This window comes from Heterocephalus glaber, unplaced genomic scaffold (genome assembly GCF_053883595.1).
Source record: "Heterocephalus glaber isolate CG9 unplaced genomic scaffold, H.glaber_assembly_v1.0 deba00001457, whole genome shotgun sequence".
NCBI classification, from domain to species: Eukaryota; Metazoa; Chordata; class Mammalia; order Rodentia; family Bathyergidae; genus Heterocephalus; species Heterocephalus glaber.
In genome coordinates, this window is record NW_028258305.1 from 2,966,056 (window position 1) to 2,989,936 (window position 23,881).

Genomic DNA, 23,881 nt, shown 5'->3' on the forward strand with positions numbered 1-23,881 from the left:
CCATGCAGTTCATTAACAGATGTGTTTCAAATAAATTTTACTCCTTTGGTCTAATAGCAGTTTTTCAAATTTTGAAATAGATTTTATTGCTTTTGTTCAAATTGGGTACAATAGTTGTTTATAATATTAACTAAAGCAGAAAAAAATATTTCAATATCTCAATCTTTGTGGTTATAGAAAATTTTAAAATAGTCTTTAAATTTATATGCATATTTTTGAGACAGAATTATAAAAATTGTAAAATAATAAAACATTACATTATGATAAAATTCTTTATGGGGAAATGAAATATAAATATGAGTTCAAATAGACTTGTGACAATATAAAATTCTAACTCTTAAAGAAGAGCTAGTGCCTGTATTTTTAAATTTATAAAGTGTGTGTGTGTGTGTGTGTGTGTGTGTGTGTTAAGTGTGTATCGGAGAGAACCGAGTAAAAACAGGAAAAAGTTTTTTTTTCGTATCAAAAATTCTAAACATTGATAGCCTTAGCCTGAGACAAGAGTTTGGGCTAAAACTATGCAGGTTTAGATGTCACCCTTAGGGTGTAATGCAGGTAGTTCATTTTAGGAAGCTATGCTAAGAAACAGGAGAAGATCAGCAAACATGTAGGAGTAACACTCTGGTGAGAGTGTGTTAGCCCATACCATAGGAACTGAGGGTGCAGGTCCAGTAGGCACTGGCGAGGAGCCATGTAAGATGAGCTTCAGAATTGTTCAGCTGTTTCTGTCTCCTATTAGTCAAGGACTGTCCCAAGGAATGTTAATTTCCTCACGCTTTGAAATTTGTTGGTGCCTCAGAACGGTGTGAGAGGAGTCTGCAGAGCTACCATGGAGCAGGACTGACCTGTGCTGGAGTTGAAGTCATAGCTGCAAGAGGTTCCCTGTCACAGCATTGGCCCCAAAGCATGTATATCTCTGCCTGAAATAAAGGAAACAGTGATATGATGAACACTGATGTGCCCAGCATCCACCATTGACAATTACCTGGGCAATGATACATACGTATTTCAGCCCAGATCTCTGAAAGGCAAGGACTTTTTTTTTTTATAGTAAAATCCCAATGATGGTGGGCTTAGAAAATTTTATTTACTCTGCCCTCTGGAAATAATCAAAAACAAGGAGCAACAATAACGACAATAAAAGACAAGCAAACAAACAAACAAATACCTTTTAGATACTTGAATAGGAAAATATAGAAGAAACAAAGTATCAAGGACCACATTCTCATTTTCCCCCTCAGAAAACAATTGAATGTTTCCCATAATTAGCTGCTGTTAGCCATGTCCCAATATTGAAGAATTGTTATTAAGTACTTGGATTTTAATATTTTAGATAATAATGTTTTGGGGGGTTATTTACTTGGTATGCCTCCCAACCTTCTGGTTCTAATTCTAAGGAATATCTCTGCATTTATACTCAAAATAAAATACCATCAATATAATTTTTAATGAATTTGGATGCATTCTGAGATTTCCTGTATATTCGACTTTTGTTTTCTATCCCAGATCTCAAGATGTCCTCTGGAGGTATACCCAACTACCTATTAAGAATGAGAGTATGTATTTCATCCAAGTTTAGAACCCATTCCATAGATATAGGGTTACAAACCAACTTGAATCTTTTGGTGTTCAACTTTGTTTATTCTTGGCAAAGCTCAAAAACCTTAACAGGGCTCAAAAGATTTCTTGGACATGGACTTTAAGAAAAAGGGTTTTGATGAGTAAAGCATAAATGAACCAGAACCCATATGGATCAAATTTTCCTCAAAATACACATGGGTTTAATAATTAATGGAAAAAGTGCTTCTAGCATGCATTTGGGGTTTTATCAAACCCCAAATATTTGGGGAAAAGTAGTTTGATAGGTTCAAAGAACTCAAACTCTGATTTGATGCACCCACATTAATATTTCTTGATGTTGAATAAAAATGAGAAGTATTTAGGTGTAATAGAAAACAGATACTGAACTTGTTCAAAATTTATATGAATGAAAGAAAATAGCATAGCACTTCAAAATTTATCTGTGTTCATATTTTTAATGTCTTTCAAATAATCTCTTAACTATACTTTACCTCAGCATATTAAGTTTTGAAAGAAATTATTGATTGCAGTTGAAAAAATGAAAAAGAAAAACTGAATGAATCCTTTGAAATGTATAATGTCATGAAATCATCTAAGTTATTTGCAAATATTTCTGTCAGAATCAATAAACCTCTAACATTACAGGATAAATTGTGTTAATTAAAGAATGGCAGTATTTATTTAGAATTTTCTGGAAGCTGTTTTTAAATTCACAGTACTGTTCCTGTACATGTGACTAAAATTTAATTTTTATCTCTTTTATTCTAAGACTATCACAGTCAGCTCTAGGATATTTCCTATCAGAGCTTGAACATTAGGGTTTATGTACCATTAGTATGTTCGTATCTCAAAAAACCACTATAACTGACAAAAATTATCAATTTCTATTGAGTACATGAACACTCTAAGAATCTTGAATCAATCAGAAAAATATCATGTTTTCTTTATGTAGACTTGAGAGCTACTATTTAAAATAATAATCAGTGCATTTTTCAGACAAACAATGTGCAAATTTAACGTGGTTTTCAACTAAATATGAGTAAGGTAATTCAGACCAATAAAATTAATTTTGAATTATCTCATCCTTCAGCCCTTATTGAATTTTACCGCAATTATTTCATGTTTAGTATAAATTTCACGCAAAATAATAACGATCTCTCCTTTTTATTTACACCTGTTCATCTGTAAAATAAAATGAATAATTTAATGCTGTATCAAAGTATACTGATCTGAAATAACTTCCTAAAGAGACATAGTACTTTAATCATGAAAAAATAAATGATAGGTGTTTTGTAATTACTATTTTTTTAAAAAATAGGATAGAGAAGGGAAAAAAGTATTCTCTTTCCTAACAGGAGTGAAGCTTGGGGTTTTATTAAGGACTCACATGTGGGGATGTTTTCCTGAGATTTTCTCTGGCATATGAGTCAGCAAGTTAGCTACGAGAAGACTTAAGAAGGAAGATCTCAGCAGGGATTTCCTTAAACATGGAGGAAGGACCAGACTGCTGGAATACGGTCACACTATATTCCAAACAAAAACAGTTGCTTGGAACCATTCATAAATAATCCGTAAATGGAACTGAACACCACAGCCACAGACACAAACTACTGTAAGACAGCCATGCACATAGGTTGCCAGAAACCCAGCAAAGCCATATTAATGATAAGACCCTTTAAGATAAGCACTTATTAATAATCAGTGTGCCAGTGATTTAGCTCAGTGGTTCCGCCGCCTGCCTTGCAAGCGCAAGGTCCTGAGTTCAGTCCCCGGTACCAAAAAAAAAAAAAAAAAAAATTCAGTGAATTAGGTTACTGACAATTTGGCCATTAGTTTGCTGTTTATAAATCGTATTTTCCATGTATAGTAACCACAAGTCTTTGACGTTCATAGTAGTGTTGAAAGAAACAAGTTTATTAAAGAAAGAGAAAGAAAAAAAGATTGTTCCTTTAAAGTTCATCAAATTGTACATGTCAACCACGAAGTAAAATTCTACACTTGAAAAAAAGAAATGCCTGGTGTATGGGATAGGAAAGTACTGTGTGTATTCATTTCACACGTGCAGCAAAGAGAAATCTAAGTATTCCAACCCTTAAAGAAACATAATCCAGAGTTTATATCAGATGGTTTATGGGAGTTTATTGGAATATACAACAGGGTTCATGTCGTGTGTCACAAGGTGAAGCCTGTTCATGGGTGATTTACAAGCCGCATGTGCCGGCGCTACTGTAATTTATAGGACGCAGATGGTCCTGCTGACTTGTAGCTGAATCAGGACCTAAGCCCTGTGTGTCATCTGCTCTGGGTACCTCAGGCTCACTTTCCAAAATTATGCACCAACATATTTCTGCTCTTAATTGGTAGATACCAGAGATCCTTACATTCTTATAAACTCAGCTTTAAAATGTGAAATTATAGAGAAATGGGAAAATATTTAGGCTAGAAAAACACGATTTTCCCTCCTCTGCCCAAAGAAAGGTGCTCTTGGTTTCTTAACTTCCTTTAAGTAGTGTAAATTGATAGGTTTGTCATATTATGTTGGTAATAGGCGAACAAAAGGATACATTTCTTTTTTAATGTGTCTAAACAATGGATCTCTGCTACCCACCCCTCCAAAGAATTCTTAAAAAGGAAAGAGGAAAGCTCTATTTTTTAAATTATGTCTCTTTCAAATACAAAGGCCCCTTCATCTCTAGCCACCTTCAAAACTGTTCTATAAATGTTTCTCTCTTACAAATTCCCTTATAACCTCAAAGGATGTGGTTCTAATAGATGGTGTATCAATGTGAGATGAATGTTTACAGAATTGAATGTAAATAGACTGACCTTTTTCCAAAGATTGTTTTATCAGCACTTTAATCACAGATTAAGGTACACGTGTTGGTTTTGAACTTGCTTTCAGAACCTTCATTGGAAGAGTACAGCTCTTGTTCTGGTGCTAACATATTTCTTGATACATTTGAACCTCTGTTGGCCAAGGGGCAGTTGGAGAAAAAAAAAGGACCCTTGAAACTCCAGTCGTGTTGCTCAGACATCTCCCTTTGAGCCCTTTATTGAGAAATTGAATTGAACAATCCAGCAATCGCAAACATGTGCTGTAGTAACTCTTTCCAGCACCCTTGCACACTGCCACCAAGAGCTCCTATTTCTCTATGCTGGCCAACTCTTGCAGCTCTTTGGATGACAGAAAAGACAAAAAAAATGACATTTCTAGCGTGTTCTTTATTAATTTAGCAGGAAACATGGTACCTCACCTTTATCCAGCACTGCCCAATAGAGAAATGTGAACCACATATGCAATTCTGTTTTCTAGTATCCACTAGAAAGAAAAAGGAAAGAAGGAAGGAAGGAAGGAAGGAAGGAAGGAAGGAAGGAAGGAAGGAAAAGAAAAATGTTTTACACAACCCAATATATGTAAAAAAAATGCTTCCCAATCAATCAACATCAAAGCATCACTAACATTTCTTTTACCTTCTCTTTTTGCACTATACCTTCAAAATCTTATGTGTATTTGGCACTTTGAGCACAGCTCCATTCAGACTGCTTCATTTACAGTACTCCACAGCTACATGTGCCTGGTGGCTGCTGTGCACTCATGGAATGCTTTTCCGCCAAACAAGTTGATCTGGAAAAACTGAAGCAGGTAACAACCCTTGTGACCTTTTTCATAAGTGGCCATTTATACATGTTAATGCATTAAAAATATGTGTATGGTATGTGTGTGTGTGTATATATATATATTGTTTTCCTATAGAGCAAAGGAAAATAAAAAGTCAAGAGAAGAACCAGAAGGAGAGCTGTAATAGAAATAAAATTGACAGCCTCTCAAAACTCAGGTGGCACTTTCCTTTTCCAGTTAATTACGGTTTTAATTACATGGCTTCTTGCGACTCCTTGATACCTAATAAACCAGACTCTGCGGGGCAGCCAAGTTGGGTTTTGCTTGAACTGCAGGTGTAAGACTCAGCATGCAACATAAATCAACTTCTTAAACATGTTCCCAGGGTGGATTCAAGCTTTTTCTTCCTGTTTGCTTGTAAAATCACATCTTTTCAACATTGTTGGTAAAGAAATGATTGAAGAAGCTTTGGGTTGAATAATAGCTTTGTGTTTTTGACTCACTTGGCCTGGCATAAAACATTTTGCCTTAGATGAAATAGACTAGCAGAATACATGATGTGGGTTCTTTTTTTTCTCTTTCAGTCTTATAAATAATATATATGCCTAAGTATTGACCATTTCATATAGAAAAATAAATGCCTGTTAGAGAAAACAAAAATGAAGGCCCTGGGAATACATTGAGATTTCTGGTTTGATTATTTGGAACCCCTAAGACCGTGGAAGATAAATTTATTCCAACAAAGTGCTGTGTTAGGTCAATCAAGTTCAAACAGGGGAGAGTGTGTGTCGACTTTACATGCATGTTGGGGGGGTTGCTGCATGACAATAGAAAACAGCAAGCAAAGAGAGCATTCCCAAAGTTCTCATTGGCTAAAATCCCTGCAGCATCTGATGGCATTATGAGCAGCTTGCAATTTAGCCTCAGCAGCAGGAAAATCTGCAGTTGATCAGCTCTGCCACAACTAGTAAATGTCACCATGGTAAATGTGGATTTCAATAGAAGGTTTTGCAGTGCCTAGTGATAATTCTGCCAGTTCTCCTCCCTTCCCTCCTCCATCCATAAAGAGAAAGTACAACATATGGTATTTGCATGTTATCACAAAATATGAGATACATGGTGAAATAAATTACATGTGAAGGGGGTTTAACCCATAATTTCTAGTAATTACAAAAACATGAAAATGGCTTTTGAAGTGGGAGAAAGGGCCTTTATCCTTGGGGGGGACTTCAAAACACATGACATACTATATAAACACAAAAGCACTCACCTTGCCCAGGCCTCCTTTCTTCTCCTCAGGATCCTGTCTAATTGTCAATGGTGTCTGTGTTCTAACAAGTGGCTTCCTTTTTCAGATAGGGATGATTTGAATTCAAGCTCCTTAATAGTAAAATGTTGTTATGAATAGGAAAGTTCAAGGGAGGTTGGTAAGGGAAGGATGTTGCTGCAAATTAATCATGATCTTCTTGTAAAAGGAGATCCAAAGTTGGTTCATGATTTGTTATTGCTCCCACCAAATTCCCGTCCACAATGCTAAATCCTAAAACATGCTTTTCTTGTCTCCAGTGCTCTGTATTTATTCTACTTCTCAAATTCATCTTTATATACTGGAGATTCCTACAGACATCAAGGATCAAATTCATAGTCCCAGCATAGAAAACATGATGAAACCCTTTACAAACTCTCATGTCTGTCTCCAAATGGCCCCAAACCTTTTTTGCATTTTGAGCAAAATATGTGCAGGATGTATTTATAGGCATACACAAACTCTGGGCAACCAGGCATGCACTTCTTTATATTTTGTTTTTATATTAATGATGAAGAACTAGAACCCAGACTTCACAGAGTTTTATTACAACTGCAACCAAAGGAGCTAGTGGATATAGGTTTTCTGTTCACCAGAAGTCTTTACTTATGTAAATATAGGTTAAAAATATATAAATATGGGTTAGGGTGCACACTAGTTAGCTAACAAGTGTTTGTGAAATCTGTTCCACTGTGTACTCCAGGGCACTGGTAAATTACACTAAGCACCCAGTACAAGGCCTGGAAAATAGCTGATGCACAATAACTACTGGTTGAACATAATAGAACTTAACTGAATTTAGTGCTTTTCATCATTTCTGGATAGATTAAGATACAATGAGGATCTAGAAAACCAATTCCATAGGTAAGTTTCAAGTCCAGTTGGTGCACAATTAAAGTGTTCATGAAGTTGTAGGAAAAGTTAGATAGACTGCAGCTTAGACCTTTCCTGAATTCCTCATAGTTGTTTCTCAGTTAGTGTTCCTGGCTGGCCAAAAAATGTCTAAGGAAATTATCTACCCCTTAGTGTCAAAGTCATCTTCTCTGAGGCAATAGGGTTAGGGGGGAACAAGAAAAATACCATATAGTAATCACTAGCATGTGGATGGCCCTGGAGTGCTTGAAAAGCACTCTCATATATCTTTTAATGTTAATGTGTGTAACAATCTTAGGCAGTGAATATCATCATCTTCATTGTATACATGAGAAAACTGAGGCTCAGATAAATGTGCCTGAGATCACAATCCTGATAAATAATAGACTGTGGATTGAAACCCAAGTTCTAACACTAAAAGACTAAGTCCTATTTTAAATAGTACTATTAATGACAATGTACTATGTATGATAGCTTTTAAAATACCTATTATTAAAAATATCTTTGCCTCAACCAAATCATTGTTTTCTCCCCCAAAGTAACTATTGTCTATAAGTACTTTAGCATTTTTAAGGAAATTTAAGTATATATACAAACATATATATACACACACACACATACAAACAGGGGCATAATACCCATGCTCCTCTAAAAATGCCTTTCTGAGAATTGATGAGCATTTATATAGATTCTCATTACATACAGAACTACAAAATTGTTTTTTAACTTTGTAAATGTATTTTTACCACTTTTCTATTGGTAGATATTTAAATTTTTTCTAGAAATTTGTCATTGTAAATTATGCTGAAATGAATATCCATGTACATGGTGGCAGTCATTCGTTTTCTTACAAGATTCCTAATAACTGGTTATCCATGAGTGCCTTAAATGCCCCAGTTTGAGGTGACAGATCCAGGGCCAGGACTCTCACAGCAGCTGTGTAACTAGGAAGGAACCCCTTGAACCTCTGACATTCAACTTTCTCTGATATAAAACTATATAATACAGTAAGGTCTCGAGAACTAGAGGTGTTCTGTGTGGTGGAAAAGATCTAATGTAACTGCAGGATGGCTTCTAGTCCTCACTGTACCAGTAACAAGATCATTGGTACAAGATTTGATATAGCCTCTTAAAGTCTAGACGACCAGTAAGACCATGCCCTCCCTCTTCCAAAAGAGTCTATGGGAGAAAGAATAACTTTTTTGTTCATAATGTTTGCTGGCAATGCATAATCATCTGCATAACAACCCTATGGGATAAGTATGTAAACTACACTTGAATAAACTCCATGATGGAGCCTTCCTCATCCTTGCCCTCTTTCTTAGACACTCACATCCTCCTTTGTTTTGGGAAACACTGCAGCAAGTTGGAGCTTGTGACTAAGGCATGAGTTTTTCAAGATATCTCATTCCCCTGGTCATAGTTTCTGGGTCTGTCATGGGTATACAAACAAGTTGGATCCAAAAGACACAGAGACCTTCTGGGTTAGGAACTTTCTTACTTTGTAAGAAAAGTAATTGTAATTACTTTTGTAGTTACCAGTTCACACCCACTTCCCCAGCCAGTCTACCATGCCCTAATCTCCTGCCTCACCATGACTCACATGTGTACTTCTTCAGTTTAGCACCATACTAAGGTACACTGGGAAGGACAAGGTTTGCCTCTAGTGCCCTGCACTTCAGAATCCTCTTCCCTTGGAGACAACCAGAGCCTTTGACGGCCTTAGCCTGAAGCAAAAGGCTATGCTCTGACATCTGCACTTACTGGATTTGTGGCTTACTCTTTTGCTGCTAGTCAGCCATTCAAATTTTATTACTAATGGATTAATAAATTTTTATTATAAGCTTTTCCCAAGTGCATATTTGTATTTTACCAGAAACTTTTGAAACTTTCACTCCAAAGAGAGACTAATAGAAGACAGTCTAGGTACCAGGTGCCCTGGGAGATAGGTAGATGCGATTTGATTTTCAAATTGTTCTTATGCAACTACACAGACCACTGACAAGAGTAAAAAGACATTAAATTCACACTGTATGAACTGAAAATTGGTCAGTTCATTTGAAGTACAGCAAAAATGTACACGAATATATGTAACCTAAAAAAATAAGAAATGATTAGCAAGAGAATTATATTTGCATTACTAAATCAGAAGTAATTAACCCTTCTTGAACATGAATGTGCCAGACTGTTTATAAACAACCATACACACATACATATATACATGAGCACACATGTATATATCATATGCATATAATGCCAACAATCTCTTTTCCCTACTTAGCTGATTAATTCTTAGAAAAAGCTCATATTAGCCTGGCTATCCATTTCCTTGTTTTTATCTTTCCATGGCTTAACTGCTTTTAGATTGACTCCTTCCATATAGCATTGTTCTCATTATTGTGCTTTATCCATATAAACAGAAGGAAAGAAGGAAAAAAGGAGGGAGGAAGGGAGAAAAGGGGGGACAAACCAATGGAAGGAAGGAAGAGAAAGAAGGGAAAAATCTAATTAACATCAGAAATAAGTTGTTTAAACATATTTTCAGTAATAATATGAAAATTGCAATTACATTTCTTAATTTTCCTTCCTGCCATAATTTATACTTCAATGTTTTATTAAGTTGATTACTAGGAAGAAATAAAAGGACTTCACCAATAATTAATTAATTGTGCAATTAAAATCACACACCTGAATCTTCCACAAATGTTTAAATAAGTCATTTTTAAAAGAATTAGTGCGTAGCTGCCTTTCCAGATGTTTCAAAGGCAAACAAATGTGTTAATTAGCATACTTTAGGACTTGAACTATATTTAAGTCTCTCCCTTATAATTTTGGCTTTTATTTCTACCCTAAATTCCTTGAGTAGAAGGAGGTCAGAACCTGGCTTACTACCAATAATTAATATTGGAAGAGTAAATGAATGTTTTGTGAATCGATAATTAAATTTAAAGGACAAAGAAGCTATGTATTATTTGCATGAATTAGGAAAATCTACCAAAGTTAAAATTATAAGAAAATCAACCTACTGAAATAATAATGAGCACACTTTTTTAAATAGCCACAAAAAACTTTTGACATGTATTAGCTCTCATAATCTTCACAGATGGCTGTAGAAGGAAAATACTATTTATTATTTTCATTTGTGATTGAGGAAATTGAGTGAGAGTTTGCCTGTTTTCAGTTAGTGTGTTGCTGAATTAGGTTAGCACTGAATCTAAAAACTCTGAATCCCATGTATCTTGTTTTTACTACTCAGCTCTTTCTCCCAGAAAAAATGAGGATTTCAATAAATCAAAAAAAAAAGCTTAGGAGAGCTATGTGAAGGAAGACAAGCAGAAAACTTTCTCATAGCAAGGAATGAGGATGTAAGAAATTATTGGACAAGCCTATGAAAACCCCATGAATTAGGATGGAAAGGAGGAAAAGCTATGGAGTTTTAAAATAAAGATTTATTGGGCCAGGGATTTAGCTCAGTGGTGCTTCTGCCTGCCTCACAAGTGCAAGGTATGGAGATCAATCCCTGGTACTGAAAGAAAGGGAGAGAAAGAAAGAAAGAGAGAAAGAATGAATGAATTATTTTCTGGAGAAACAAGCTGAAATTGGCTTACTTCAGCAAAAATGATTGCCGGACGGAGGGAAGGAAAAAGGCCAGCAGAATGAAATCTGCTCCACAGGGCTCTGAAGGTCTCCACCGTAGTGGGAAACTGTGGGTGACCAAAGGGTAAGGGGACACTTGCTGACCTACAACAGTGCAGATGAGACATCTTTTCCAATATCACTTCATTAGAGGATGATTAATAAGGTTGTTATCAGAAGAGAAGTTGTACAACAACAATCAGGAAAGAAAAAAAATTGACATAAAGACCCAGTGGTCCAAATCCATCATTTTTTTTTTTTTTTTTTGTACCGAGGATCAAATTCAGGTCCTTGTGCTTGCAAGGCAGATGGTGGAACCACTGAGCTAAATCCCTGGCCCTCTATCAATTTTTTTTAATCAAACACACAGGCCCACTGCTAGAACACAGCAAGAAAAGAACCATATTCCACAAAGAAGATAAATCAGAGAGTTAGCAAGACATTCTTGTATCAGAATTGCAACACCAAAGATGTGGGTTAACAGACTAAGAACTTGCCCTAGAGACTCCAGAGGACTTCCTTTCCAAGAAGTCACAGGTCAAAAATCTAAGTCCAAATTTATTTACACATTCAGAAAATTTTTAAATCTATGAAAACTGCTGTCTTTTCCTTCAAAATAACCAGAAGAAGAGGAAGAAGAAGGAGATAAAGGAGGGGGAGAATAAGGAGGAGAAGGAAGAAGAAGAGGAGGAAGACAGCATGGAGAATCAGATAATATCTAGAGAGGCAAGCAGTCACATTTGAAGGAAAAATACTTTCTTTGAAATATTTCTAAATCCTGGCATAGATATTTCCTTCATTCCTTCATTTCCCTACAAAGAAAAAATAACCTGAAATTACAAATACAATTATCATTTTTAAAATATGGACATCAAGGGGTTCAACCTGACCAAAAACACATAGGAATTAATAGGCAAAGAAAGAATAGGGAAGACGACTTGCGATTTTTCTGCCTGACTTGCAATCACTGCTAAGCCTGTCTTCAAGAGGAAGTAAGTAAGGCTCAAAGAGAGATGGGCCCCACTCAGAGAGAAGGAAATTTCAAGTCCCCCCCCCCCCCCCCCGGCAGACAAGGAGTAAGACTTACAGAATGTACAGAAGTGGTCTGCACTTGATGTACATTTTCAATGCATCTGTCCATTTTTCTGTAGTGATATAGTTTAAAAGTCTTGAAATGGATTTAGGAATTTTGTCAATTAAATTACTACTGCATTTGCTAATGTCTGTGAATTTAGTTGCCTAGTGAGGAATACCGTTAGCAAGGATATTCTGTTAAAAAAATAAAACCCTCTCACTCATCTCCTCTGGTGTTCCCCAGTTCACAAGGACTCCAGACTTTCATTTGCAGACAATTTCCAAATTCTCTCATTTTATGGCAAAGTTATCCCTGGGCCAACTCTGAGTTCCAGTTTAGTTCTTCACAGAAATAATCCTGCTTTTTTTAATTATCAGAATTCAATAACACAGTTGGTAATGGAGATAGCAGGTAGACTTTTATAGAAGAGATTATGAATAGCTATCAAGCTTCCTTTAACAAAATTCATCTTAGAACAATTAAACACCAGTAGAACAAGGCTTTGAATTCTTTAAGAACACAAGATAAAGAAACCTAGATAGCTGTAAAGACTGTTACTATGTATAGCCATAATATTGTTGCTGAGGAATAAGGAAAGTATTTACAGTAAAGACAAGGGAAAATCTAAGGCATTTGGCAGGCATTGATAACAATTATTTGAAAAAGTGAGGAAAAAGCCCTGGAACATTTAAAGAGAATTATAAAGGATTTTTTTTCAGACTCAAAGGGAAAGAAAACTCCATAGTTAGTTGGAGATGTGATGGAGAATCTGCAAAGTGGTTACCCCAGACAGAGCAGGGCACAGCAGAGCTGCCTTGATGGGGAGCTCACTCTGCGGCCCCCTCTGATGGCTTTCATCAGGACTTTGAGGATCCCTTGGCAAAGTGACTTACTTGGCACTACAGTGTATATGTTGCTTAGAGATAGTCTTAAATGTGGAGCAAATGTGAAAAGGGGAGAGGCAGTTAACTGAGTTGAGAGAATTGAATCCACACCTCTGCTATCTGAATGACTTAAATGACTTGGGCTGAAGAAAAAGAAAGAAGGAAATGAGCACTTTTCTCTCCTCAACTGGGTCTGTCCTTGAACCCGGGCCCTTCCTGGTCACATAACCTGTACTTATACATGGCACCAAGCTCAGAATGGCTCAGCTGTTGCTTTAGTGCCCTGCTGTCATCATCTTGAAATCCTAAATAAGTTTTGAGCATGGAACTTCACATTTTCATTTTGCATTGGACTCTCAGCTGACATTGTTGGTTCCACTCTCATGACACAGGCAGATATGACACTGGGCACTTCAGACCTGTCACTAGCAGGGCGCAAAGAAACATGGAAGAAGTTGAGATTGGTGATTTTATCAACAAAGTGAGAAATTCAAGCAGATAGGATTGTTTTCTACTTGGAAAAAGCTTGACCAAGGATTTATTTTCTCTTTTTTAGCAACATTATATCTTTTTTAAAACTCAGTAGGACTGTGCTTTGACATGGTACAATTTAAGAGACAGGATTGTGATCTTCAGGCCAATAAGAGGGAAAATGCCCCATTAACTTGATTTTATATGAATTAATCTTTCTGCCAGGAAAAATTTTGTTAGTACCCAAAGTTCTGCTGTAGTGGTCTTTTTAGAAGAAGCTTAACAAGTTCATTGCCTTGTAGAAAAAAAGCACCAACTGGTTGGCTACAGGCCAGGCCATATGTTTCATATGGGAGGAAGTATTCAAGAAGTTGGTCTAGGAACCCTGAAGGATAGATCATTCCTGGGTTGCTTTAGATTCAGATCCTGTTTAATTCAGATCCTCACTTGGTAACTTTCTGGCAACATCTTCACAAAAGAGCACACTGCTTCTGTAGCACAGAAGGGCCATATAAATATATTATGTTTCAATAAATAAGTAATATAATTAAAGATAATCTTTTCCATATCCCAAATTCAGCACTAAAATTAAACAAGCCCGCACATATTCCAGAGACAATAACTGAAGGAGAGGTGGGGACTAAGGAAACAGATGAAAACAATATAAAGACATGCAAAACTGCTATTAGCTTGGGATAGATAAAAGAATTTCAAAATTATAGCTTTTGGTAATGTTTAAATTGAGACTTTAGTAATCTTGGTGCAATTGTACTTGGGGGCATTTGTTCTTTGTGTAAAAAAATAGATTAAGAAAAAAAATAAAATTGCTAAGCTCACCACCAGAAAACAAATCTTCAGAGGGCTGTAGCCCTTTGAAAAAATATATAAAGCCTATCACCTCAGGGCTGCCAAATTAGGATACCCAGCCAGAGCCTGACAGACATGTTTTAGAGCTGGAAGTAAACCTAGAAATCATTCACTTTTGTTTTACTGGTGCTGTTTTCTGGTAGGAAAGGTCTTTCATGGAAAGGCAACAGGAAGTAAAGAAGAGTGAAGGAGGTTTGTGTGGTTGACACTACCACTGCCCACCTGCCTATAGTGGCTGCTAATAAGGCTGAATCACCGTAGATGGCCCAGAGAGCACAGGACATTCCAAGATCACACAGCTTGGAGTGGACCTAGTGCTTGAGCATAAGCCTGCCAACCTACCCCAGGCCTTCCTAACAGAGAGGCACCAGAAATATGCCAGGATACCTTGCCCCAGAGAAGTAGAAGTGAGTCATCTATCTTCCCCTCACCTAGATAACCTGAGGCCACCTTGTGTCACAGCCCAGGTAGGACCATCGTTGTTCTATGAAAATTTGGGCATCCATGTGAAAGTTTTTCAGGAATGTGGATCCACATTCTGTATGAGAAAGTTCTTAGGAGCCACTCCTGTCCTCCTTCCTGGTTATCATAATCAATCCTAACTTCTATCCCAGGATCACAGACAGGCACAAATCAGTACATAGTCAGTTTCATTGTGACCAATTTTCTATACTGAGAAAATACTCCATGAAACATGATTGTCATTTTAAGAACCCCAGACATTAGCGTATTTGAAATTCTGGGGAACTGAAGTGCTAGAAACCAGTAGTTTAAAAACTACTGCATCAAGCTCCATCCCAGGTTCCTAGGGCAGAGAAGCTCAGCCGGTCCCAGAACCCGGAAGGAAGCTCCCCACCTCCATCCCAGGCTCCTAGGGCAGAGAAGCTCAGCTGGTCCCAGCACCCAGAAGGAAGCTCCCCACCTCCATCCCAGGCTCCTAGGGCAGAGAAGGTGAGCCGGTCCCAGCACCTGGAAGGAAGCTCCCCAACCACCATCCCAAGCTCCTAGGGCAGAGAAGGTGAGCCACGTGGGCACCAGAAGCACTGCCTCCACCCCATGAAACTGAGAAAACACATAAACAAGCCTCAAAAACAGACTTCCAGATCACCTAAAGCAACCCCAAAGGGAAACAAGATGGAACAATCTGATGCTCAACCACCTGGACTCTCTGAACTGGCAACAAAAGAGGATCTGGGAAAAATGAAATCAGAAATAATTACTCAGATAACACCAAAGATTTTGCTCATGGTGCAAGACATGATTAATACATCTAGAGAGGATACAGATAAAAAAAAATAGAGGATCTGAGGAACATGATGGAATCCCAACATAGGAAACAAATAGAATCCATAAAACAGATACAAACAGATTTCCAAGAGATTAAAAACTCCATCGAAAGTCTGCACAGCAGAATGAACCAATGTGAGGATAGAATTTCACATATAGAAGATAAGATTGCAATTAGTCACCAGGAAAAGAAAAATTGCTTTAAAATTGTAAGGGAACATGAGAAATCAATCCAGCAGCTGCTAGACAATCCAAAGAAGAGGTAACATAAAAATGATTGGAGTCAATGAAGAAAGAGGAGAGAGTGCAGATGACATAAAAAAACTCTTCACAGAAGTGATGACAGAAAACTTCCCAAGGAGGGGAAAAGAACTTGACATACAGATAAATGAGGCATATAGGGCTCCAGCTAGCCTTAATCAAAAAAAATCTACACATAGGCATATAATAGTTAGTATTTCAGAAATCCAACAGAAGAACAAAATTCTACAAGCAGTGAGAGAAAAGAAACAAATCACATACAAAGGAAAGCCCATCAGAATCACAGCCGACTTCTCAGTCCAAACCCTCAAGGCAAGAAGAGCTTTAGAGTGATATATTTCAAGCCCTAAAGGAAAACAGCCTCCAACCCAGATTGATGTACCCTGGAAAACTATCTTTCAAAATTGATGGAGAAATAAGATACTTTCATGATAAAGAGCACCTCAGGAACTTCATGAATACCAAACCGGCACTCCAAAAAATTTTAGACAATATCCTAGGAAAAGACAATGAGGATCACAACCCCAGGAAACCCAGCAGAATGAATCCATTGGGCGTGAAAAATTAAACGCAAAGGGAGAGAATCCAACAAAAAGAAAAAGTCATGACAAGGCTTTGAAAACTTTTAACTTCATCTCCCTAATGAGTGTATAATTCAATCTTATTATTGTACTGATTAGTATTTTTCTGATTCTAGAGTTGCACACCTTTCCTTGTGCTGTACTGGCTATTTATCATCTTCTTATGTCTACATTTTAATTGGGTTGTCTATTAATGAGCTCTAAGAATTCTTTATATATTCTGGTCATAGGTTATATGCATTGTAAATATGGTCTGTTTAAGGACTACTTTTCATTTTAAGGATGTCATTTAAAGTTCTAAATTTTGATGGAATCTCATTTATCAATTTTTTTTCTTTTATACATCATGTCTTTTGTATACTAGTAGTTCTTGCCTACCCTGAATTCATAAATATTTTTCCTTATAATTTCTTCTTAAAGTTTTATAGTTTTAGGCTTTCATATTTAGGTTCATAGATTCCTTCAAGTTATTTTCATGTATGGAAATAAAGGTTTGAGGTTAATTTTTTTATATACGGATACCAGGTGTTCTAAGTGCCGTTTGCTGAAGACACTATCTCTTCCTCGCCTCTTGAATTGAGTTTATATTCTATAAAATGCTAATATTAAAAAATCTTTCAAAACTCAGTGGACCATATATGCATGGTTCTATTTCTAGATTCTCTGTTTTATTCAAATGATCTATATGTCTTTCCTTACACCAACACTGCCTTGATTACTGTAGCTTTAGAAGAAGTCTTAAAATTAGGTACTAAACGTCTTCCAACACTGTTTTTGTTTTTGTTTTTGTTTTTAACTTTTCTAGGTCCTTTGTACTCCTACATAACTTTTAAATTTCAATATCCAATTCTTCATTTATAGCAAGTATACACAGACCTGAATTTTTATATATACCTTGTGTTTTCTAATCTTGCTAAATTCAAGTGCAAGTTCTAGGGGGTCCTAAAGATTTCTTAGCATTTTCTCTGTAGATGATCATTTCATCTACATAGAAAGATTTTGCTTCTACCTTGCCAATCCTATCCTAATTGTGTCATTTTATTGCCAGACTATTTTGGTGGGGACTAGGTTTCAAAGTTTAATGGAGAGATAAAGAGTAAGCATATCTGCCCTTGTTCCCCACCTTAAGGAGAAAGCATTGTATCTTCTCCATTCATATAAGGTGTTTTCACTGAAGTATGGAGTACATGTCTTTAATCTGTTGAGAAGTTTCTGTTCTACTTCTAGTCTCCTGATAGCTTTTACCATGAACAGCTGTAGAATTTAGTCCAATACTTTTTCTCCAACTAGTGACAGGATCATATGGCTTTTTCCTTTCCTCTGTTAAAATGATGATTTTTGGGTGTGGATCTTCCAATGCTGAACCAACTCTGCCATCCCTATAACAAAACCACTTTCTACATCCTGGCAGATCTGACTTCCAATAGTTTGTTTTGTTAAACAAATTTCTATCTCTGTTCATACTTTTTTCTTCTATTATCTTTATCCAGTTTTAGTATTAGCCCAATGTTGAGTTCCTAAAATGAGGGGAGAAGTGTTCTTTCTTTTTTCTGCTTTAATTGTTTGATATAATTTTTCAGTTAAAATGTTTATGAGCCTGCTGTTGCCATATAGGTAGGTTTTCAAGCTAGGAATATACTTTCTTTAATAGGTGCTATTCAAATTTTATATTTCCTCCAGAGTTAGTTTCATTATTTTGTCTCTCAAGGTACTTCTTGGAAGTTGTCAAATTTATTTCAAAAAAGATTTTTGTAATATGCTTTCTATATCCTTTTAAATTCTGTAAAATCTGTGGTAATGTCTCCTAGATCTTAATATTGTAATTTTAAAAATGTATAACTGATATTGCATAATAGGAAGAAAAGGTCTAAAGGAGCAGGGGAAGTGGGAGGGGTAGGGGAAAGGAAAAAAGGGAAAGGGAAAAATATGAGAAGAGAAAAAAATGGAAACAAGGTCTTTGCAAATAGGGAAGGGTGGAGGGGGTGAAGGGAGGGCAAGGGAAGGGAAAAACAAATAAGAACCAAGAGACTCATGTAATGGTACAAGATTCCAATGATGAATGTAACTGTATTTTATACCGAAAATGTACCAATAAACTTAATGGGGAAAAAATAAATAAATAAATAATAAAAAATAAAAAATAAGAAAACAAAAATAAGAACTACGGCATCAAAATACTCTGGAACTTGTTAAACATAACACTTGGACCCATCTCCAGAGATTCTGATTCAGCAGGTCTAGGGTAGGGCAAGAGAATTTTTGTATTCCTGACATGTTCCCAAAGGATGCTAATGCAGCCAGTTCAAGGGACTGCACTTTGACAGCTTTTGCCATAAACTCCATGTGAAGAGATCTTGGCTCCACCAAGCATAGCCTTTGTAGTGCTACAAGGCTGAATGCTCTTCCCAAAGAGATGACATCTGTCACCTTGATGCTCTGTTAAAATTTTCTAGAGTTGTCCTCAACATTAACATTAAGAACAAGGCTTGTTAATAGCCTTCACAATCGCTTCTCGGTCTTTTGGCTAAGATCAAGTGTAATAGCCTTCCTCTGATAACTTCTACCCAGGTTCTTTTTCTCTGTCCTGTAAGTTGATTTGAACAGAGGATGGTGTCAGGGCTCCAAAAAGATTCCCCTATTCCTCATAGGGTGTGAAATAAAATAGCTGGGCATGACATGATGGCTGTATCAACACCAGCAAGACCAAGGATGCTGACAGATAATTTGAGGAGGAAAGGAGAGCACATGTAACTATGCCTGAAGGAAAGAGGGTGGGATTGGCTTGAAATTTCTACATCAGCTATTTCTATGACCTCAAATCACAAATTCAAGCCCATGTGCCTTTGCTCAGCAGGAATCAGTAAAAGATTTCACTGAAAGAGAAAAATATAAAGGCAGAACACTTGTCTTTAGAAATGATAAAGCTGGTGTTCATTACCATTTAAAGAGGCAGTGCTTTTTTATATTCCAATAACTCTTTTATTCTTTTGGTTGAATTTAACAGACAGATTTCTCCTTCTAATTGTGTTTCCTATGAAAATAAGATAATTGCTTTCAGAGAACTGTTATTTACAAATTAGTTTATTTTCCTATTTTTATTTTAATTTTTTGCTTAGTTCTGGTCACAAATTCTATAAGCTATGCATTTTAATTTATAATTAAATAACCAAGTAATAAGAGGACATTACTAATATGCTTGTCATAAAAAATGAGTACTTTAAAAGAGAAGTATAATATACAGAGGCAAAAAATATGAAAAAATATTGTAATACATGTTAATTTAAAGATGAAATTTAGTTCCTAATTTGCCATTATTATACTTCAACTCAATTTTGTAATTGCCTAGATGTGTTTTAGACACTGTGGGGAAACTAATAAGCCAATAAACATGAAAGAACTTCATAAACATCTAAATGTGAAAAATGCCATTATAACTAACAAAAGTATAAGATGATGTCTTTATCCTTAAAAGAGTTTCATGTGACCCTAACATCCAGCCATCTGAGTCAACATTGTCATAACATGAGCATTTCTTCCACAGCTCTGTTGACAAGGGTCATCATGCCCCACTTAAACCATTTCTAATGCTAAAAATGTGGAAACATTACACACTGATGGACACATGGAGTAAAGCCAGTAGCATCTGCTATGGAAAACCAATAGAAATAGAGACACAGCTTCCATATCCTCCCCCCATCTTCTCAGCTGTAGATTCCACATTTCCAGCTGCATTATGGGTCTCCAGAGAAAAAAAAGAACCAATACAAGGGGGGGGGTGCACATGAGAGAGAGAGAGAGATTTGTTTTAAGGAATTGCCTCACAGAATTTGGGAGATGACAAGTTTGAAATTTAGGGGATAGGTAAGCAGGCTGGAAATTTGAGTAAGAGTTGACATTATAGTCCTGATGAGTATTTGTTCTTTTTTGGGAAACAGTGTTTCTCACTAAGGCTTTCAACTGGTTGGATGTGACCCACTCATATTGCTGAAGGTCATCTGCTTTACTCAGAGTCCACTGATGTAAATTTCATCACACCTTCACAGCAGTCTCCCAGTTGGTGGGCATCATAGCCTAGTCAGTCTGATACACAGATGTAATCACTATATCAGTCCTTCTACCGCCTCACCCTACTAATATGTCTTTTAACATCCTGGCTATGGCTAAGAACAAGGGCTTCCTTCCTTGGCTTTATTTGTCTCTAGAGTCACACTTTGGGCCTCTCTCTGATTCATTCCTCCCCTGGGAGAGTGCCAAGTCTGCCTGATAAGTAAATCCAGCAGATGTCATTGAGTATGGGCAGGGGAGCAGTCCTCGTGGGCCTAAAAGGCTCTGCTTGGGAACTGCCTGTAGAGGCTTACTTTCTCCCAGTGTATTGCCAGCTTACTAGCCAGGATTGATTCCTCACAGGTAGATCTGCAGTTCTGAGGCTCTATTTATGCTGGGGCTAGGGGCACAGGATTAGCATGGCTGCTTATCCTCAACACAAGTTTCCTCTGGAAAAGCTGACATTTGGATTTCTATTTTTGAGTATTCCTCATTTAGCTCAATAATCTGAGGAGGAGATACAAATGTGATTGTTATCCCTAAGTCTTCATCAACCTCCCTTTTCATAATGTGCTCTAATTTTTCCATAACATCTCAGAAATGGACCCACAAAATGGAGCCACTCTTCCCTTTCAATCTCATATTGCAGAATGAAAGCAGAAGACCCCTCCTTCTATCTGTGACCTTCAGAGTCACCAGTCAGTGCTGTCTCTTCCAAGTTGTGTGACTTTGAACATGCATCTAATCTCCTTTAGCCTTATGGTCCTCATTCACAAAAGAGGGCTTTTATCACCTACTCTATATAGATGTTGCAAAGGTTAAATTGGATGAGGTTAGAATTAAGGCATCTAATAAAAATGTCCAGCAGATACTAGTTGTTCAATAAATGGGTAACAATCATAGCAAATTTTTAGACATCTGCTATCATAATCTTGGCTCATTTTAAACTTTCAGACAAGTTCTCCTACAGTTTGTATTTACTTAATAAACTTCTTAGCTCTAAATGTAAATGTTACACTTCATCAGTTTCAAAGCTGAATCATTTGAGTGTGTTGCCTACTGAAAACCCCTTTCCAAATTCCATAGCCCCTCTATGTTACTTTGCGTTATTTCTAATTCCTATAAATCACATTTATTTTCTGATTTTGACTTCCTTCTCTAAATATCTTGGGAAGAGTTTTATTTCTACTAGCTATAAATCTACCTAAAATTATAATATTTTCTAGGTTTATTGTGTCCCTAATAGTCATATAAGAAATTTTGTTATATTTAGGCTTTACTCATTTGTTTATTCAGTAAGCATTTATTGACCTTATTCCTATATAAAAGATCCTGGACTAGGTTCAGGAGTTGCTAAAATAAAAGATCAAGTCTATATCCTCAAAGCTGCTACACCAATGGGCCACATGATCACCAAAAAGCAGGTAAAACAGCATGGCTAATGTTGTAGTGGGAATCTATGAGTGTCAGATAAGTATTAAAGGGACAATCTAGCTCAAGTTAGAGTTCAGGACAGCCTTCCCAGAAGACATGATACCGGAGTGCAGTGCACAGAAAGAAATTTGAACCAAGCAAAGAAAGCAATGTCTTAATGTCAGGAGAAATAACCATCCAAAGGCACAGCATGAGGAAGAGTACAGGCAGCAAATGAGGGGAAGTGTCAAGCTTCTTAGGTCTGACCCAGGTTACCTAAGGGATAGCAGATGCACAGTGAAGGACCAGGAATGCCTGGCAAATAGGAGTATCTTACTTCACACTCAAGAAAGAAAGTCCATGGCATGAGATTTCTTTGTATGAGTGCTGGGTTTTAAAGGTATTACAAGAAGTAGAAGAGGTTACAATGGTTTCCCAGTAAAAGAAATAAACAGAGGGCCAAGGATTTAGCTCAGTGTTTCCACCACCTGTCTCAAAAATGCAAGGATCTGAGTTTGATCCCCGGTATCAAAGAAAAAAAAATACAGAAAACAAATAAACAGACTCATGGACCTAAGAGCTGGGTGGAACCTCACAATGCCACTGGACCTAGTCCCTGCTTTGATGTAGGAACTGGTTATATAGTTCACATGGCACAGCCTTCCCTCATTTGCCTCAGGTGACTGGTTACAAGATGCCTGTGGACATCAAAATCTGCACATGCTCAACTTCCTTATGTAAAATAGTGTACTATGTACATGTATCCTACATATATCCTCCTGTATATTTTAAATTATCTCTAAATTTCTATATCTAACACAATGTAAATGCAAGGAGTTGTTACATTTAATTGTTTTAAGAATAATGAAAAGAAGCATGGACCAGAGCTGCACGGGCATACACAGATCCAAGCAGGGCCCCACCTTGAAAAGAGCTGCACAGGTGCACAAGCAACACCCAGAGGGCCATCAGATCTGAACAAGAACCCCATGCGAACCAGGGCTGTGGGGGGGTACACAGGTCCCAACCAGGGCTGACCCAGACCCCAGCAGCTTGGGCCCACAAGCACCACCTGGAAAACAGCTGCACAGATGCACAAGCAACAACCAGAGGCTCACCCCAATACCATTGCTAAGTACATAGAGACCCTAGCCAGAAGCTTACTCGGACACCAGTGACTTGGATGCACGGTGCCCACCAAAAAGCCCTCCCAGGCAACAGCTATGCAAGGGGGCAGGCCTCAGCCAGAGGCACACCCAGATATCATCCCAAGTGTACACAGGCCCCAGCCAGAACCCGGCCCAGGCAACAGATCAGCTCATGGATCCAGAAGGCCACCATTCTGAACCCAGGAATTAGTGTCCTGCTGAGCAGCAAAGAAAAGGCTGCTCAGTGGCTTACTGTGAATTAAAGACCACTGGGTGAGCAAAAAGTTGCCTCAACACAGGCACAGCAGGCTGCATCTGTTGAAATAAGAAGACACATAAACAAGTCTCAAAACAGACTTCCAGATCACCTAAGATAACTGCAAAAGGCAACAAGATGAAATAATCTGATACTCAGCTACCTGAACTCCCTGAACTGGCAACAAAAGAGGATCTGGAAAAAATGAAATCAGAAATAATTTCTCAGATAACAACAGAGATTGTGCCTATAGTGCAAGAAATGATTAATAAATCTAGAGCAGACACAGATAAAAAAAAGAGAAGAGCTGAAGAACACGATGGAATCCCAAAATAGGAAACAAATGAAATCCATAAAACAGATGCAAACAGATTTCCAGGAGATTAAAAATTCCATTGAATGTCTATGCAGCAGAATGAGCCAAATTCTGAGCAAAATTCTGTGAGGACAGAATTTCAGATATAGAAGATAAGATTGCAATTAGTGACCAGGAAAAGAAAAATTGCTTTAAAATTGTAAGGGACCACAGGAAATCAATTCAGTAGCTGCTAGATGATGCAAAGAAGAATAACATAAGAC

The 23,881-nt window shown here is 37.2% G+C and overlaps 1 long non-coding RNA gene across 8 annotated transcripts in view; it reads right to left on the reverse strand.

The window, feature by feature from the left end:
- The window catches only part of LOC101708199 (uncharacterized), an 89,316-nt gene that overhangs the window by 36,300 nt on the left and 29,135 nt on the right, over positions 1 to 23,881 (reverse strand). For 4 of the 8 annotated variants that reach the window (XR_015453065.1, XR_015453066.1, XR_002396735.2 and 1 more), the window contains 2 exons: positions 5,073 to 6,580; positions 846 to 920 (listed from right to left, as the gene is read on the reverse strand). This is a non-coding gene — a long non-coding RNA (uncharacterized LOC101708199). Of the gene's footprint in view, positions 1 to 646; positions 921 to 5,072; positions 6,581 to 23,881 lie in introns of all 8 variants that reach the window. The other 4 variants (XR_015453061.1, XR_205465.3, XR_015453062.1 and 1 more) reach the window with 4 other exon arrangements.